The sequence below is a fragment of the Corvus hawaiiensis genome, chromosome 9, assembly GCF_020740725.1.
Source record: "Corvus hawaiiensis isolate bCorHaw1 chromosome 9, bCorHaw1.pri.cur, whole genome shotgun sequence".
NCBI classification, from domain to species: Eukaryota; Metazoa; Chordata; class Aves; order Passeriformes; family Corvidae; genus Corvus; species Corvus hawaiiensis.
This window is the reverse complement of record NC_063221.1, coordinates 1,379,693-1,393,663: the sequence shown is the minus strand read 5'-3', so window position 1 is coordinate 1,393,663 and position 13,971 is coordinate 1,379,693. Positions and strand designations below refer to the sequence as shown.

Genomic DNA, 13,971 nt, shown 5'->3' with positions numbered 1-13,971 from the left:
CTGCCCTCAACACACAGCTGTGCACCCATATGATATTTGTGTTTGGGAAAGACTTGCAGGACAAAGTACAGTCAAGGCAAGAATGGCATCACGTCCATCCCAGCCTGCAGAAGCAGTGACCCTAAAGAACAAAGGGCTCAAGGCACTGGGATCACAGAACTCTGCAATGCAGCAGGCGTGGGAAGCAAGAACTGAGATAGCCAGGCTGCAGATCTTAGTACCATACAAAAAGCTGCAAGAGAAGAATGGCTGGAGCCCAAGTCTCCCAAACAAAGCCTATAAAAACTTCTTTTTCCAATAAAAAGCTTTTAAAAGAACTCCCCCGCTAAAGTAGGTCTTCACACACAAGAAAACTCTCCCTAAACCAGCCTGGTTCCCGTTCCATCCAATCCTTTTTAAATTTCTCAGACAAATGAATCACCAGAAGCACTTCCAGCCCAGGTTTGACTGCAAAACGATTGCATTTCTCGAAGAAATAACACACTGTGTAGGTTTGGATGGTTCCCTCTGAGGAATAAGAGAGAGGGAATAAGAAACAAAACAAAGTAAAGCAACCTGGAGGGGACATGAATTTTAAAACCCATGAACAGTTTTAGTTTTCAAATAATCCAAATTAAAAAAAAATGTTTCACATAGTTACTTCCAAAAAAATAATTCTGTCACCCTGATTCTTTGGTGAGGTCTCATGAAAAACAAAAGCGAGCTCTCCACCTCTGACACACCAACCTGACAGCAGCTTGACTGGTGAAAAAGGGGCTGAGGCCTCCCCACAGAGGCAGCCTGTGGATTCCCACAGGGATGAGAGTTCCAAAAGAAGACACGTGTGTTGGGCCTCTCTCCACACTGCTTTCCATTCCAGCAGGAGGCATGAGCTGTCCAGACTCTCTGCCATCTCTTCACAGAGGATAACCTCAGACATCCAGCTCTAGTTCCCTGCACTGGGCTGGAGGCACCACAGCTCCTTATTCTCAGCAGCTTCACTTGGCTTTGGGAGCTGCTGCATGGAGATTCCAGAACCCACCCAACCTGCAAGACCTGACCACCCAGGACCACCAAAACCACTGAGATCTGAGCAAGCACAGCATCATTAGGAAGATATACAAGGGATATGACACTTTTTGAGGAATTAAAGGATATTTCTGCTGTTGTTTTCACTGACTGGTGGAGTGGAAAGTTTTCTACAGATGTTGGCATCTGTGCTGAAGACGGTGGTGCTCAGACTCTTGACTTCTTTTTTTCCAAACACACAATCCAACTCCCTCAGGCACTGCAAGAAAGTGGCTGACTGCTTCTGTACCTCTCCCTTCTCACCGGTGCCATCAGAGGTACCTGAAAATTCGGGGCATTACTTCTGTTCTGGGGCTAGAAATTTTGGCTTGGTTATCCTAGATTTGACTTATTCCAAACTGTGTTAAGCCAGCTGAACATCCAGTGCCAGGAGTTCTGGAGAAGTTGCCTGGCTCATGTTGGCATGCTGTGGGGTTGGAAAAAGCTGTTTACCTAGGAGACAGTAGTAACACCCAGCTCCTGTGCCAGGTATGTTCCCTGACATGCTCTGGGCCTCATTTTGCCTGAACCCACCACCAGTACGAGACTGGGAATCAAACCTTCCTCCCAGTACAGTGGACCTCACTCTGCCCAAACTGGGCATGCTCCTATTCCCACTGGAGCAGTCAAAATGGAGAGAGTAATTGCCTCTTTACACCTTTCCCATCTGAACTTATCCTAAGTTTCTTGGAGCAAGTCATTGCCCCAACAGCCCAAAATCTGCTCCCAAACCAGCTCACACAAAACATCTGCAGCCAGCAGCCGTGTGGACACATTCCCAGAGCCCTAAAGCAGGGCTTGAACGGGGAGGGCAGCCTCTGGAGAACAGCAGAGGAATCACATGAATAGATAAAACATGTAATGACCAGCAGAAAAAACAGCATCACTGCTTCCCAGAAAAAGACAGCCAGCCCAAAGGGCATTAGAGGGCTGGACCACAAAGTTGGTGCCAACTGAGCCCAGATGCCCCAACCCCAACCCCACAGCCCCCTCCAGCAAGATTTTTTTGAGCTCAGCTTACCCCCTCTCTCCACCCCCTGCCTTTAAGACAGACAGTGTGCAGCACGACAGCTGGGAAACCCAATCTGGTCCAAATTTTGTTACAACCCTGCTGGTTTTTATCCTTGTTTACCAGCATTAATTTTAATGGCTCTCCCTACATTAACTTTGTCCTGAACCAGTTGGAGGAAAATTCCTACTCACTTGCCTTCTGGAGAACAGGCTGGGTAATTTTCCCTTGTCATTTAACAGCCTGCCTGGGCTGCTCAGCAATGACAGCCACGTTGTGCACTGTGTGGAGGGCAATAAACTCCCCAAGGCTGGGGCAGAAGCATTTACATATCCCTGAATACACCCCCCATTCTTTGTCCAGTTTGGGTCTTGGCTTGTGCTGGTCCAGCAAGTGGAAATTTCTTCCTCCTGCTCAGCAGGGAAAGGAACCTTCTGAGCCTAATGGAAACTTCCTCCTCCTCCTTTTCAATGTGGAAAGGAACTACAGAGCCGGCACCAAGGATAAGTAATGTTTCCAGACAAAGTGGCAACCTCCCCAAGTCTGGGAAGCTCTAGGGTGTGTTTGCCAGTGGCCAGTTGAGCCTCATTTTCCCCTGGAATCATTAAAAATGCCTGTAAAACAGATCTGGAAAGAGATAATGGTGCTAGAACGTGCATGGAGAATGTTTCAGAGAAGTGGGGAGCAGGAAGATGCCTCTGCTCTGCAATGCCCAACTCGGGCCATGCTGGCAGAGCTGGGCATCATCCAACAGGCAGTTTCCCTGTTTGTGTTGTCTTGTGTCCCACACACCCTTGTTTACAGCAGGGAGCAGAAGGGAGGATGAGGCAATGCCTGACCTCTCTCTCTCATCTCCGCTCCTTCCAGCCACCATCCTGGCTTCCTGCAGGAGACATCACAGCTCCATCCAGAGAGAAAAAGATTGTCCTTCCCTTTGCTCACCAGATGCTGAGTGTGGTCCCACTCCTCTCTCCAGCACAGAGAGGTGTGGTGGCTCAGACCACGGGAAGGAAGAGGAAACACTCAGGTCTTTCAGCACCTTCCTCTCCCCTCTAAAGAACTAGGTAACAGCTCTTTCCACCAAAGAAATGCAAGGGTCTGATTCAGGCGAGTTGCCAAAGTTTTCTGTCTCTGCCAGCATAAAAAAGGGCCGTAGTTAGAGCGAGTGAAGTTATTTGTTGTATCATATGATGCCCATACTTTAAAAGTACAGATGTTCCCTCCATGCTCCAAGGGGTGATTTGGAAGACAGAGGACTCAAAACCTCCTACTCTATCCAACCACGAGCACCTGGGCTGCTGTAGAGGGAGGGTTGCCATGGAAAGATGAGGAAGGCAGCAGTGAGGTGGCTGGAGTATTCCCACCAATTATCATGAAGAATTTTGACTGCTCTGCTGTGTTTCCTGCATCAGCCTAGCAACCACCTCTGAAATGTTTCTTACACGTCTGAGAAGCTTTAAGCAGGGTCACACGCCGAGGAAGCTGGGTGAGCAGGGAGGGCTTGGTCACCAGACAAAGCCCCCTGGGCACGGACACCTCAATTCCTGCTCCAGGAAACTCCTGCACGAGGTACAGGCAGCTGGATTGGATAGACACCAGAGCAGGATGAGGGAAGGGGTGACATGCAGGAGACAGAGCCAGAGCAGCAAGAAGGAGAAGACCTGAAGAAGGAACCAGATGTCCTACCTTCAAGGGGCAGAATAGGGCAGCTTGTCATTGCTCAGTTCAGAGGTCCTGGGTGGAGAATCCACGCCAATGGCCATCTCCTGTACATACAAGTGAAATCATCCATGGATTCATGTCAGAGGGACTGCCTCCACCAGGACTCCTGCTACTCTGCCCTAATAAAACAGAAGAAACGAGACCTGCAAGATGTCTTGCACTAAAAGGTTGAGAGACCAAGAGGCCACAGCATCCTACCCTCTTCCAGTCCCTGAAGTAATGAGAAGGCAGATATTTCACGTGTGCCATTCTGGCCTCTTCCACGAAAAGGGCACTACAAACTGACAAGGAACAGCTTCTGCCCATTCATTAGGTTCTTGGCATTAACTGACTTCTCTCCAACCAAGCCATAAAACCCAAAGCTGCATGCAAGGAGCATCCTAAAATACCCTTGTAAATCTCAGCCACCACATTCATTAATTACAACCCAGTGATAGTTCAGGCCATTAGTTCTGGATGGTAACTTCATTTATTCCCACGTTAATGCTCGATGTCAGTGGTTATCTCATTACCACTCTATTACTTACCCACTTAATCCATCATTGCAGCCTAGGCCAGGCGGGAGGAGCGGAGCTTGCCCTGCGTCTGTCGGGAGACGATGCATCAAAGTGCAGAGCACCCAGGAATCACAAACAAAGCACTTCTAATCTGCAGCTGAGGTTATAACTATTAAGAGGAGGAAATGACACAGATGAGTGTTGTCAGGAACACAAACACACTCCAACATTGAAAAATTGTGGATATTGAGGATTGAGTTACCTATTAAATCAGAGCCAGAAGCTTCGGAAAGAATGGAAGCAATATTAGCACTCATGTAGAAAAATGACATCAGCTCTGCCCTCCTCCTCCTCGGACTCTCATTCCTCCAAACCCCAGGTTAGATTCAAACAGTTTCTGCCTGTTAAGCAGTTTGAAATGGCGAGTCAAAGTATGGGCACTGGGAGCTGCTACCTGCGGAATGCTCCAGAAAACACGCAGGCATCGTTGCAGAGACCACGAGCTCTGAGTGTCAGTGAAAATACACCTCAAATGTGTACAGATACCATAGTTCTTGGCACTTCCACATGTACTTGTGTGGTGAGCAAGCACTTCCAAAATTGTGCTTAACTGCATCTAATACACCCCTGCTTGTCCAGGACTTACTCCACCTGCTGATCCAGTCCCATGGGTCTGACAAGGGTGTTTCAGCCTGGCGAGACCAACAGCCTTTCCCTGTCACGTTCCCTCCTTCTTCCCCCAAACTGTCTTGCTGGAGACAGCATTTCAATCTTCCCCTGCTTGACTCAGAAAAAGGGAAGCTGTTTTTATGTTGACAGGCTGTGAAACCAAGATGTGGGCTGGGGAAAGGGTTCAGAGGGACATTTCCCTTGCAGCAACACAGCTTCTCTTCAGAGCAAACAGAGCACTTCTGCTCTATCCCAGTATGAAGCGCATACACTAGGGCAGGTGTCTGGTTTTCACTGCTTCCAAATGACATGATATAGGACTGGAATCCTCCAAAGCGGGAGAAGCTGGTGTCACAAAAGCAAGGTAAAGAAAGAAGACACAGCTCCAAGATGATGTCAGTAGTAAAATAGCAATGATTTCCTCTGTGATCAGTACCACCCCCCCCAGGCTAACGTGCCTGTGCTGGCAAAAGCAGGCTCTAAATGGTGCTGTGCCAGAACAACCGACAGGGCAGGTCTGCGAGATGCCACCATCAGATGTAATTAAAACACCTTTGCTGCCCTGCTTTCCATTCTCTCAGCAACAAAATCCATTACAGAATGCAGTTAGAAAATGATTTAAAATGTCCCTGAAGCCAAGTTGTTGACACCAGTGTAGACAGATGGATTTTGATACACCCTTGATTAAACAGCTTTCTGCAAAAGGCAAAGAGGGCAGGAAGGGAGCTGGGTGATGAGCTGGAGGACCATCCTAGAAACAGGGGCTGTTCCCCAGGGAAAACAAGTGCTGCTGCAGGAGAAAGATGCCCCATCAACCAGCCAGAGGCTAAAACAGCCTCATCCCCCTGGGAATCAGGCTGCAACCCTTTGCTCCAGTACCAAGCTCCTGCCCCTGTGCTTCCTGCCCAGTCGGGCTGGCAACACCACACGCATCACTCCTTCTAGTCTCTGATGCAAGGCTGCAGGGAAAACAAACAACAGAAAGCCTCACACAGTGCTCAGCCCCTAGCAGGGCCAGCAGTACTTCCATTTCCCACGGAGCTGCGCATGGCAGTGGGACTCTCCAGGATGCAGTAGGGTACTGTCTCCAAGAACAGTTTTCCCCCCAGGCATTCATGACATCTCTCTTCCTCATTCTCTCACACACAGATGCTCTTGCACTGATAAGGACTGAACTCCTTTGGCAGAGGGGGGCAAAGATAAAGCCTTCTCCCTGGCCATCTATTTATATCAAGCTAGTAGGAACTCGTTATCTTCAAGGTCTCTGGCACACAGGGCTGCAATCGGCCATCAAGTTATTAGGGGTGGGCAAAAAGGAGCCAAAACCACATTAACCCTCTTTTGCCAGGGAAAAAAGGCAAGAAGGAAGGGTGTTACAACAGAGCGTGGGCAGCTGCCCTGTCCAGTTGTTAGAGAGAAGAAATCCAGGGACAGAGGGTTAAGCACGGCTCAGAGAACAACCTGAAGAGCCAGAGCTGAGGTGAAACACCTCTTGAGCGAGCACAGAGGCTCTGCAGGCCAGGGTGCTGCAGGCACAGGTGTGGGTTGTAGAGCTACACAAACTACTGCCCACTGCTTACCAACCCCGTGCCATTCTGGCCACTCTGGTGGCCGAGTGCTCGGAAGCTGCTGTGACCTGGCAGCAAAGGTTTGCAGGCAAGTCCCATGAAGAAAAGGGGCTTTCCCATGAAATATTCCTCAGGCTTTGTGTACAAAGATTTTTGGCCAAAGACTCCAGATCAGGAAGGAATTATAAATCAGAAAGTATAAGATACTCAGTATCACCAGCTCCTGCAGTAATAAAGCCCCTGTTCATGCACAGCATTAATCTGTCATTACTAATGTACATCAGATGGTTCCAATTTCCCCTGCTCCCTCTCATGGCCTGAAAGAAACTGAAGCAAGCAGCAAGAACCCTCTTATTAAATAATAAGCATCTACCTTATTATTTCTCTGGAACATGCCTGTGATTGCCCTGTGCAAACCTGACCCTTGGGAACCCTCAGCTGCTTCCTTTTATAGGCAGTTTGAGACTTGAGGTGACTTTTGGTGCCAGCCCTGCCCAACGCAGTGCGGGTTCATAAGCACAGTACCACTGATCCTCAGACCTGCACACAGCTGAGGGGCTGCCGGGCTCCCTTCTGAGTCATCAGAAATTCAGCCTCGAGTTAACCAGGGCACGGCCCAGGCACCACTGCAGCTCCACCTTCCCTGCAGCCACTTAGTCTGGGTAAGGATAATCCTGTCTCCAGCAAGAAAGCAAGCGTTTGAAAACCACGCTCACCAGTGCATTTCAATTATCAACGTTTTTAAACACGGTTTCACACCCCGTGAGAATACAGTCACACCTCAGACAGGGCTGCCTCTTCACAGGGTATCACAGCCACTTGCAGACCCTGAGAAAGGCTGGGGGGGAAGAACCTTTATGCTAAGGATGCCTTAAGCAAAGCCTCACATCTTTTAAAACGGGGCGAGAAGGTCACATTTACTGCTTAGCAACTTTTCTCTCCCAAAACTTACCGTGGCTGTGTGGGCACCTGCACACAGAGCTGAAGGAGGGGCTGCTCCTTGCCTTGGTTTCTGACAGTCCATTCAGGAGCTGACAGCTGAGCATTTTATTCCCCCTGCAAACAAAACACATCAGTTGAGCACCGCCAGGGAAGGAGCAGGACCAGAGCAAACTCCCAGAAAAAGCCTTGGCAGTGTTCCTCCTGCTCTGTGGCTGTGAGTGAGATGGAGGAACGGAGCACGACACATGGAGCAACAGAAGCTGAACACACGTGTTACTGCAAGGAAAATGAACAATATCGGAGGGGAGGGGGGGAGGGGAAGGCACTTGCTAACAAATATTTATTAAAACACAATCTTATCCTCATCTGACCCTAATTCCGATGAAGGAAAACGGGACAGACTGGCACCACTGCCGGGGCGTTCAGGCGGTGGCACTGACCATCCATGTGTATAATAATTGCCCAGGAGGTCCCACAGCCACCCCCTCGCCTTCCCTCCAGCAACCTGAGATGTGTCACTTCACATCACCCCCCCGTGGCAGGGGGGTTGGAACTGGATGATCTTTAAGATCCCTCCCAACCCCAACCCTTCTGGGATTCCATGACTATTTTGAGGCCACTCAGCCCCACTCTCCAGGCTCCCAGAGTCCTCTGACAGAGTCAGAGCATCTTCCAGTCTCAGAGCAGCCAGCTCTCTGTGCATCCTGCTCACTGTGGCCTGTCAAAAGGACACTCAAGTCCTGCAACCCCCGCAGATCTCCTTCCCCCCATGTCTTCTACAGAGATCACCAAGGGATGTGCTTCCCATCCCAGCAAGCCAGCATGCTCCATAAAGAGGAGGGAAAAATCTGCAGACCTCAGGGATTTGGGGGCTTCAAAAACCAACAAGCTTAGGACCCAAGTGTGCCTGCCCTACTGACAGCTACGGCACTTCACAGGAGCACAGGGAATCATGGCTGGGGTTGGAAGGGACCTTAAGATCATCTGCTTTCAAGCCCATGCCATGGGCAGGGACACTTCCCATTAGACCAGGGTTTGGAGGCCATAAGCATAAGAAAGCTTGGGAAACCTAGACACGTGCCAAATGGTTGGAGAGACTCCTGAAATGGCTCAGCAAGCAATGAGATGGTGCAGTGTCCCCATCAGTCACTGCCTATCAAGCCTAATCCCATGGCATAGTAACATTCCTTGAATATGCTTTACATTTAAAAGATAATGAAGAACCAGGGTGAAAAAAATGCTGGGATGGAAGAGAAGAGTTGAAATTCAAGCCCTGTAAGAAGCCCTAAAGACAAAAGCACATTTCACATTCTGAAGTCTGTAAGAGAGTTGATTTTCTGTTCCTCAGCTTCAATCACCCCTTTGCTAGTGAGATTTGGCACTAGCCCAGGTCTCCTGAGGAAGCAGAGGCGAGGATTTTCCGAAGGATTTGTCACCCACATCTCCTCCCACAACGCTTCCTTGGGGGTTTTTTAATGAGAAAGGCCCTCCTTTGAAAAAAAAAATCTGCCTTTAAAAGATGAGGCCATGCCCACGAGAAACCCCAGGGCAGTATTTCTACCTCAACCCCAGCTCCAAGCCCCTGCTTGCCTGCAAGCCCTGCTGCCCTCCACCTGCTTAAGGAGGATGTTTTCATTATTGTTCAATTTGCAGTGAGTTTAGATTCACGTCCTTCATTGGATTATTTTTATATTTCATGTCCTCTCCTCTCCTCTTCTTCTTTTTATAGACTGGTAATCCAAGTCCCTTGGCAAGGCTGAGTAATCTTGATCAGATTTTAATCAAAGTAAGCCAGATCCTCAGCTGCCAGTATTGATGCATCTGCCTTTAAATATTTGAACGACACCGATTTACCCCAGCGAGGCGCAGGCCCCATCCGTTCAGGAAATTTAAATTCCTTCCTAGGCATCAAGCTAAAACAACAAGACAGAACAAGCAACCTGCTGCGAAGGGGTTTTAGTTCATAAAACCAATACCCAGGATTTCAGAACTAAATGAAAATCTGAGATAATCCCTCCCCAAATCCAGCCTGGGAAAAGCACTCCGGACAGATAAGTATCGAGTAACTTCTTAAAACACACTTTTTTCCTTTTGTAAAAGCTTTCATCAAGTCAGAGCCAAAGGGAAATTACCCACAAGGCCTCATTCCTTGACATGACCCAGAGAACTCATGTTTTCCACCCGTAGAAAATGCGTATTTTACCCAGACAGGCTCCTCCAGGATGGACCTGCTTCTGCTTTGTTCAGCAATGACCCTTGCACCACTGCCAAACCCCAAGCATCCAAAATCAGCATATTAGTGGGAAAATAATGAGATTTCTGGAATACAAAACGTTGGCTCCATTTTCCTTACCTTCAAAGATGATATCTGCCAGCTTCCCTCCACAGATTAGAAAGCAAAAGAAAAAGCACTTAGATGAAAAAGAGTCTCATCTAATCGCCTGACTCCAGGAGATGAGTTTGAGGTAGAGACAGGGGCTGTCCCACAGAACTCATCAGTATTTGGACTGCAAACAGTGCCCAAGCGATGCCAGAAATAGATGATTGCCTCAATTACACTGCTAAAGACAAGAGAAGCCAGTTATCCTGATTTCCTTACCCAGCTGGGGTAAGTGAACTCCTGAGAAACAAGAGGGATTTCGCAGGTTCTCTGGTCATTTCCACTGCGACAGGTGTTACACAAGCATCCCCTGAGGAGTTACACCGGTGCCTCATAACACATCTGCATTTCCACCCCTACTGCTAGAATCCTGAAAGGCCTTCAGGGTGTGTCAGATCCATGCTCTGTTGTAGGCCCAGTCCTGAGCAGGGGGAGAACAACTCAAGGATCTCAGTCCCTCCTTCCCTCAGGAGGGTGAGGGCTCCTACTCACCTTCTCCAGCTGTTGGCTGGACCTGCCCTTCCTTCCACCTCCAGCCAGGTTGGCCGACGAGCAGGCAGGCTGGGATCAAATCCTCTCCTGTTCGTGACTCTTATCTGCCATCCTGCTTCACAACTAATGCCTCAGCTTTGCTCTCCACACCCCAAAGTCAGGAAGGAGGAAAAAGACCAGTGAGGAGCAGCTGAGGGAGCTGGGGTTTGTTCACCCTGGAGAAAGAGAGCCCCAAGGGGGATCTTCTCACTCTCCACAATTCCCCAACAGGAGGCTGTAGCCAGATAGGGGTCAAGCTCTGCCCCCAGGGAATAAGGACAGGACAAGAGGAAGCAGCCTCAAGCTGTGCCAAGTGAGGTTTAGATTGGCTATTAGGAACAATTTCTTCACTGAAAGGGTGTTCAAGCACTGGAACAGGCAAACTGGGAAAGCGGTGGAATCACCATCCCTAGAAGTGTTCAAAAAGCCTGTGGATGTGGCACTTGGGGCCATAGTTTAGTCCACAAGACCCCGGGGGGCTTTTTACTGCTGGGTTAACGGTTGGACTTGATGATCTAAGAGGTCTTTTCCAACATAAAAAATTCTGTTAGTTTATAATCACCCTTGTGCAAGAGCCCAGCTCGTGAATTGCACTTGGATCCACACCATGTCTTCCATGCAAGTCCAGTAAAACCAGTGACCATTCAACTGAGCAAATACTACAGGATTAGGTGCTGCCCTGAGAGGGACAAAGCCATGGGACAGTGCCCTTAAGATGTTATTACTCATTAAGGGGACAAAAAATGAGCTGAGACTTAAAAAAAACCATGAAGTCTGCTGATGGCTTTAAGGGGAAATTATAAAAAAAAGCAGAGCTAGGGATGAGGAAAAACCAAGGACTTTGTTTCTTTCCCCATGGCTCCTCCACAGTTCTGTGAGGAGAAGAGTGCTCCAGTGGACACAACCCCACCAATTTCACCATTAAGAGGCACATTAAACCGGCCCGTGAACAATCTCATGAAGGAAAGTGTATGGAGGAGCATCTGCAGGGGGGCTAAGGAGCTCCAGCTCCCGCAAGCAGCGGGCATCTTTTGTCCTTTCACATTAGCTCACCCGAGCATCCCTGATCCGAGACACAGGTTCCTGCAGCAGATGGCCTTATTAGTGTCCATGTGTGGTGACAAGGAGACCACAACAGGTGGCCCAGACAGCAACCAGAGCACTTCACCCCACTTGCCCCAAAAAAGGTTCAAGATCATGCCAAGGGCAACCAGGATCAGAGCACAGAAGAGATGTCACGTGCAAGTAGTCCAAGGCACCCTCGCGTGCCTTCCGGGCTGTTAAAGACTCAGCTGGAACACGTTGTCCAGTTTGGGATGCTGATCTTCCAGACGGTGTGAACAATTGGAGACAGTCCAAGGAGACAGACAACAGTGACTGGAAATCTCTACAGGAGACAGTTGGCAAGGAGGGGTGGAAAGCATTTGTGATGCTCAGTCTAGAGAAGATGGAGACATGGTTACAATCTTCAGACAAACAAAAAGGAAAGGGGCAGGAAAAAAATAAAAGCCATCCACCTTTCCCCATCTGTGGAAGGGACAAGAAGTCCTGAGCTTAATTTAAAACAAGGAACCTTTCAATCAAATGTTAAGAAAAATTTTCCAAGTGCACTGACAGCAAAAGTACTAGACAGTTGTCAGAACTCTATTGCTTTCCTCCAACATCCACTGTTAAATTAAACCCTTTGGGCTACGCTGCAGAAGTCCCCATAATTCAGCCACGAGGCAGTCAAGAGAGTTACGAGCTCATTCTGCACTGTGACGTGGGGAATGGATAGTCCAACGCCAGTGAAAAGAAATTAATTTCCAGCCCATCATAAAAAACACCAAAAAACCAAAAAGCCACACAGCAGCTGCTGCTCAGAAGGACCTTTAAAAACCCTTCCAGTGTGAAAAGGCCAGCAAGGGAGGGAGCGGGTGTGTGCTTCCAGGGCTGGCAGGAGCTGGCGAATGGAGAGGAGAAATCCACAGCAAAGCTGGGCCTGTTAAGTCTAGTGGGAAACAGGAGAGAAGAGCAGAGCAACAACGCCCACCTGCTCTCTGTAAGGTGACTCACCCACCATGCACTGCCCCGCTGTGCCGCTGGCAAGAGGGGAATTGGGCCCTCACAGCATCTTCCAGAGCCTGGGATGCTCTCTGCTCCAGCACACGCAAGCCTCACGCTGAGCTGGTGGCTCTGTTCTTAATGCATCTCCAGGTCAGGCCATTTCCGTGCTGGAGCTCAGGACTGAGCTCCCAGGCTGGCTCTAGCACTTGGTGGCTGCCAACTGCCAGCTCGATGCTGGGTGCTCTCAGCAGCCAGAGGAGGAAGGGTTTTGGGATGACCTTGGTTTTGTCCATGTCCAGCCAAATAAAACAATACATACACTTATATATCCAACCAAATAAATCTCAGGTACAGAAGCTTTTCAAGCCTGAGGCCAAGCTGCGTACCCTCAAGTTCTTCTGAACTCTACTTGGAACATGGGAAGGAGCCCAGGATTTGCGCCACCCTCCTTGGATTTGGGTCCTAGCTGCCTGATGACCCCTTGTGTGAGTCAAAAATACAGTCATTTTTCTGTCTGCCTCATCATGGGGCTGCCCTATTCCAGATACACTGGCTGGAGCCAATTCCTGCATCATATCTTCAAATTCACCCAAGCCAAAACTTCTTGTGCTCTGTCGCCCAAATCTCTCTGAAATTCATCTCTTTGTGTATTTTTGGTTGGATCTAGAATCCAGTAAGCTGAGAGATGCTTGGAGAAACCAAACTCTGGCTAATTGCTTTAGCGCTCATCAGAAAACACAGCATGATGCAGATCCAAGATAAAGCACAGATCTCACGGAGAGTCCCCTAGTGATGCAGATGCGTTTTGCAGGAGGTTTCACTCCAGATCAAGCCATTCCAGAATGACAGACCCATTGAATGAATTTCAAACCCATAAAAATTCCTCCTTTCTCCTCCCACAATGACTTGTGCTTGTGTGAGGCTTGGCTCAGACCATCACGCTCACTGTACTTGCAAGACTAAATGCAGTCAAACTCAGCTCACGTGAGAAGAAACTTCTGGACCTGTTCCACCACTCCTTTCCTCGTGTGCAGCACAGAGATGCCCGGAGACATGTTTGCAGTGAACTATTATCCTCTGCACTCTGTGCACTCTGCCTCCTGCTTTGTTTATAGAGACTTTGGGGAGATTTGTGGGCCTGGCGATGAATTATAGGGAGGAAGACAAACATATTTTACTGTTCTGGGCAAGGAGTGCTGGAATCCTGCGGACATCTGGAGGAATTATTTGCAGAAAATTAATGCTGTTTGTCATTTGCATGATGAACTTCTGGATCTCAAATGAATGATGGGAAGAAACCGGTGGGAGATGCTCATTATCCCTGATGGAGTGAAGCCCCTTGACATGATGCTAAGGTCGCCATGATCTATGGACCTGCTGACTGACAAATCTGAGAGCTCGGGAGTTGAACACACAATATAACTGGGGGCGTAAGCGCTCTGCCACATTAAATGCCGAGGCGTTAATAATTGTTGCTTTGCCTCTGATTGCCGGAGTTTCGGATGCGCTTGTTCTGGCTGTCTCACAGGGCACGCACCTTAACTCCTTACTGACTAATTC

General features: G+C 48.8%; 1 long non-coding RNA gene across 10 annotated transcripts in view; it reads right to left on the bottom strand.

Annotated features, from left to right (window-relative positions):
• LOC125330204 overlaps positions 1-13,971 on the bottom strand; it is an 85,672-nt gene that overhangs the window by 6,301 nt on the left and 65,400 nt on the right. For 9 of the 10 annotated variants that reach the window (XR_007205417.1, XR_007205415.1, XR_007205418.1 and 6 more), the window contains 3 exons: positions 7,465-7,568; positions 4,306-4,444; positions 3,743-3,897 (listed from right to left, as the gene is read on the bottom strand). This is a non-coding gene — a long non-coding RNA (uncharacterized LOC125330204). Of the gene's footprint in view, positions 1-3,742; positions 3,898-4,305; positions 4,445-4,537; positions 4,559-7,464; positions 7,569-13,971 lie in introns of all 10 variants that reach the window. The other variant, XR_007205420.1, reaches the window with a different exon arrangement.